We start from the raw sequence: 6,000 nt of genomic DNA on the forward strand, positions 1-6,000 counted from the left end.
CTACCTACCACTCATCTTAGATTTTATCACATTATCTTCCATCAAGAAATGGATGACATGGAGGAGAAAATATTTTCTGTTTCTTCCACGGAAGGAAAGGGGGATGAAATAGAGAGTTTAGGGTAAAAAAAAACCCAACTATACACTAGGTGACATCTGAGGCATTTTATAAATATTACCACATTCAATAAACTTCTTAATTGAATCTTCACAATAAATAAAGAAGGTATTATAATTCCTCTTTGTTCAGATGGGAATCCTAAGGCTGAGTAACTTTCTCAAGGTCTCAATAGCTAGTAAGTAGAATGGGTGAAGTCCACATTTTTTCTGCTAAAATGCTGAATTACAGATTGGAATAGATGTGTAAGTTTTCTTTAACATCCTTTTTGTTATAGCTATATCACTCTTCCACTGAAATTCTTATCCTATTGACCAAAAGTGACCAAAAATTACACAAAGAAGATGGGCCTTAGGAAAAATTTAGGTTCATTACAGTCCCATGGAAGAGAATTTCAGAAACTCAAGGTGTGGGATATCAACTGTTTCTACTAGAGATAGTAACAGGAGAAAGAGTTAAATTTTTACCTACTAAATCAGTCATTCCTTCATTGCTTTATCTAAATAAGCTCCTCACCTGATTTCAAAGTCAAGTTGAAATTTGAAACTGAACTTGGATCCTATACTCTAACAAATGTCTGAGACCTTAACATATTTTCCCAGATTTTTACCACTCACAGTCATGCCCCAGACAGAGGAAATGACTCATCTGTTTTAAAAACTGGAAGTGTAAAAGTTAACATAAAATATGCCAAGACAAATTTTTAAAAATATATGTTATAGGAAGTAAGTATTTGTGTTTTTATAAGTCTAATCCATTTGCATACCTTTGGTTCTTGGGTATCTATGTAAAATTCAGTCAAAGGAAACCCATAATTGAAAACTGGAATAATAGAAGAAAAGGGTCCCTATTCTTGAGTTTAATTATATTTAATTATACCTATAAGTTTCATATGAAATTTTAAAATTGTACTTATTTAAAAACATGCATGTATTACTATACCTCCAAATGTAACAAAACTTCCAAAAATGTTGAAAAATCATGAGAAACCATGAAGTACTTTATTTGACTACAAATAATGCATGATGAATTGAAAATATGATGGTGCTAATTTTTCACTTAAAGACAAGTTTATTTAAGACTCAGTTTGAAAAGTCTGTTGATTAAAAGGCAGACTGTCTTCACAATGGACATTCAGCAGGGACAATTCATCAAGGATGTGTACCTAGCACATGGTATATATTTTTGATATAAAGCACCGCATCTCAGAAGATAAAGAGAACAGCTTGAGACTCATGCCTCAAAGAGAAACTCAAAAGGAAAAGAAATCCATTTCAAAAGGAAGAAACAAAAATTTGACATCTTGTTCCAAAAGAGAGATTTTGCTTTAAACTACTCAAAAAAAAAAAAAAAAAAAAAAAAAAAAAAAAAAAAAAAAAGGAAAATGGCTGCCTGATATCTGAAGGTGAAGAAAACTTTGTCATCCTTGACCTTGGAAACCTTAAAGCATGAAACAGATATATCACAAAGTCCCAATTCTAAGCCCCCATTCAAGAGGGAGGGATCATCCTGTGAAGGAGATGGTATATATATATATATATATATATATATATATATATATATATGACAACCTTTTACTGGAGGAGTGTTAGTACCAGCATCTGAGACACAGGGGTCCAAAGTTTGGCTAGATAGAATATTCCAGAAGTGCTCAGAGGTGAAAGCAGTTATATAAAGAAAGACCAAAGAAAATCCTGATGTTATGGCTAAGACGAAAGTATAGTAGGAACCAAAGGCATAACCTAGAATTAATGCCTGGCAGAACAAAGAGTAACCTAAGCACACTGTAGATGAAGCAAAGCAGTGAGAAGGCAAGCTTTGCAAATGAGGTTGTTTTTATGGATTGCTTTTATTGGCTGTACAGTAGAGAATGTGAAGGTGTGTTGGGTACGACCTCAAAGTAAAGGGATATTGGAAGACAATAGGTCTAAATAAACTTTGCTGGGCATTCAATAATAACAGACAAGGCACTTATTCCTGGTTTTTATTTTCCTTTGCTTTGCTCTGGCTATTTTCCTGTAACTCCTATTTTGGTTAATAACACCCACTCCCCTCTATGAGCAACCCAAAAGCAAGGGAATCATCTTGATTCTTCTTACTGCTACTATACTTATGATTTGTCTTTAAATAGACTCAGCATTCATTTAACTTAAATGTATTTAAAAGGAAATCACATTATTAATTAAAAACCGCTAGTTACTAAAAGTTACTAAAACCATTGGTTTCTAAAAAAGAAATATATTTTTGAAAATTCAATGAAAAATTTTAAATGTCATTGAATTTTAGCAGAAATCTACTCCTTCTTTGTTAAAAGGACTGATTAGCAAATACCATTTAACACACAGATTGGTATGAATGTAAGACTTTCTCCTTAAATTAGAGAGATTAAAATATAATTGAAAATAAAAGTATTTTTTATTGTGTGATTTAATTATGATTTATGCTGCATCCTTGTACCAACAAAATGTCATCTATAGGCAAATCCCACACTTTGGGAAGCAATGAACTATGGGATAAAATCCAAACTCAATAGCCTGGTATGATCTCACTCCTGAATACCTTTCAAGCTCATTTCCTGCCACTGCACAAGCTACATATCCTGACTATATTTGGCTTCATTAACTTCCCCATTGTATCTGCTTGAAATACTCTTACGCCTCCTTCAAGAGTTTCAATTGTGAACTCTTGAGAGACTTCCCAGGTCCATTTCTCCTTACCACTGACAAGGATTCTTCCTTGACCAAACTCTAGTGGGTTCTTCTAAGTCCTCTTCTTAGCTATGCTTCCACCTATGAAGACTTAAATAAGCACTAATATAGTTTCTAACAGCTCAAGGCTGCATCTCTAGGATAACCCTAGCCCCCTTAAAGTCTGCATAAGAAAACTCGTGGCAGCCAAAAGAATTCACTGTTTGTTCCAGTCAACTTGAAAACATAGGGCTCCTGTCTCCCAGTCTCTTTGGGAGAGAAGGAATCTAACTTTGATAAGTGCCAGTTAGCAAACTCAGATGGATTTTACATGGACTAAATCCTTCCTTCCAGGGGCGCCTGGGTGGCGCAGTCGGTTAAGCGTCCGACTTCAGCCAGGTCACGATCTCGCGGTCCGTGAGTTCGAGCCCCGCGTCGGGCTCTGGGCTGATGGCTCAGAGCCTGGAGCCTGTTTCCGATTCTGTGTCTCCCTCTCTCTCTGCCCCTCCCCTGTTCATGCTCTGTCTCTCTCTGTCCCAAAAATAAATAAACGTTGGAAAAAAAAAATTTTTATAAAAAAAAAAAAAAAATCCTTCCTTCCCACTTTTTGTAATTTTTACTTCCCTGAAAAACTGTATTGAGCCCTTGCTTGCTTTCTCTACTGCCCCATTCTCTCTTTAAACACCCATCACCCATGTGGAAATCAAAGTTGAATTCCACTCATGCTGGACTCATTTCCCTATTGCAAAAGTTATTACTGATTAAAATCCATCTCCACCCCTTTAACTAGTGTCTGCCTTTATTTTTGACAGCACTTCGTATCTGCCTCTAATTCTCTATGTTATTAGTACTGAACTATCCCTCTTTCTTACTATGTTGTACTCATGTGTGTATTCCAAGTGCCCAAACCACTACTGTACAGCGTCTCCCACATTAGACATGGCAAACTTTTTTTTACACAAGGTTAGTCAAGTAAAATGGTTAAACAACGTTTTGTCAGATTTTTGCATTGTATGTGTATTACATAAGAAACAACTAAATGATATCTTGTCATATAGATACTCAACCACCACTGTGGTGGTAATTTTGTGAGAGCAATCTTTAGACTTAAATAATTGTGTATACAGAACAAGGGAACTAAGTTATCCAACTAGTGTGAACAGGGCCACGTGGAGATCTAATATATTGCTTTAGTTTTTGTTCCAACTTATAAACCATAAGAGGGACATCAACACTGCATTCAGTTTAGTTTAAAAATAGTTTAGGGCCCCTGGGTGGCTCACTTGGTATGTGTAAAACTCTTGATTGCAGCTCATGGTCATGGGATCAAGCCCCGAGTTGGGCTCCATGCTAAGGGTGGAGCCTGCTTGGGATTCTTTCTCTCCCTCCCTCTCAGCCCCTCCCCCGCTCATGCTCTTTATCTTTCTCTCTCTCAAAATAAATAAATAAACATTTAAAAATAATTTAAAAATCTTTTTCAGCTTATTTTCCTTCTTTCTCAGCTTTGTCAGTATCATTTTGTATTCCATTATTTTCTATAACCTCCCATCTTTCTCTTTTGGATGTCTGAAAGGGAGGACCTACGCCAGCCGACTCCATCTTGCTCTGTGTCCTCCACCTTGACCACGCCTCCTCCCCTTGAGTAACCTCCCGCTCACCCGTTCAAACTTCCCGATCAAAACCCTCCCGGCAACCTGCGTAACAGGACTCCAACCCTTCCCCAGCCAATCAGCCGGGGCCACGACCCTTCCCCAGCCAATCGGCTGAGGCCACAGCCATTACCTCACCAACTGGCCCTAGACCCCAATAAAACCTTTGTGCTTTTGAAACTCACTCTCTCTCCCTGGCATCTCACTGCTGCGTCGGTGCAGGTAGGGGACTGAGCTCCAGCTAGCTCGAATAAAGGCTCTTTGCTTTTGCATGGGACTCGGCTCCCTGGTGGTCTTTGGGGATCACGAATTCTGGGCATAACATGTCCACTTCCTCTTAAAATATCAATTACCTATTATCACTCCTATCTTTTGTTTTATACTAGTAATAGCACTTCTATAGCTATAGCACTGGGGATTTACATGCAAGCTACAGCAGACACTGGGCTTTTACTTCAAAATTAGTTTTGTTTTATTTGCTTCTTACAGGTGAAAATGCTACTTTACATAGAAGCCTATTTTATTTCATAAAATTAAATGAACCAAAACCCCAAAGTGCAATGAGACATACACATCATGACCACACTATTTCAGAAAGCTGAAGGGTTGCCAGTCCATTGATCTCAGACTTCATGAACCACAGTGCAGCTCAAATTGGTTCTCTGCAGAAGCTTTGAGTTTCTGCCAAAACAGCCAGTGCAGAACTCTGAAAACCACAAGGTACGGAGATGGCATCTAGGCACATTTTTTAAAACTGTTAACTCTTTCATTGAAGTTTACTTTGTTACTTTACTAAAGGGGCTGGTGTCATATCAGACATTTTTCTTGCTTAAAGGCAATATGCAGTAATTGTTAGGATAACATATTACTGAAAACATGAAACTAAACGTGGGGCCTGTGTGAGTTTCCTTCTTTTGCCAATGGATTACAAATGCTTCTTCCTGTATACAATAGTACTAACATTAAACAATAAATGTAGAATTCCTATTGTGGGTTGATTTGGGGCATATCAAGTCTCTTTTTTTGTTTCCAATTGCTACCTGTAGCAGCATCATCCAGTAGCCTAAAACCATTCAGTCAACGCCCCACCCAGCCTCAGAGTCAATCCTAACGTAACCAGGCAATATATTAAGAGCTCCATCCACAATCATTAAATGGAACCTGAAATTAACTGCACATTCCTGGGTCCAGAATCCAGAACGAAGTGTCCTATGCATTCATACACGCAGTCAACTGCAGCCCCTCTCCCATCCAACAATTCTGTTGCCCAATCTTCACTGCTGGATGTCTGTCCTTAAAGACATCCTCCACTCCTGGGTTGTAACTGATATCCTAAGCTAAACTACCACTGGTTTAACAGGGGCTCTGCCCCCTCACTAAAATCTGGGCTGACACCTCGCACCCTGTTCCTAGAACTGGTTGGAGCTTTGCTTCTAACTGAATGAGCTCTTTCCTTCCCTTATCTGGAATGAAAACACTAGCACTGCCAGAAATGCCTTTTGCCATATCCTCCCCTAACTTGATTCCAACTCCTTGTAAATCATTC

This window comes from Leopardus geoffroyi, chromosome A2, assembly GCF_018350155.1.
Source record: "Leopardus geoffroyi isolate Oge1 chromosome A2, O.geoffroyi_Oge1_pat1.0, whole genome shotgun sequence".
NCBI classification, from domain to species: Eukaryota; Metazoa; Chordata; class Mammalia; order Carnivora; family Felidae; genus Leopardus; species Leopardus geoffroyi.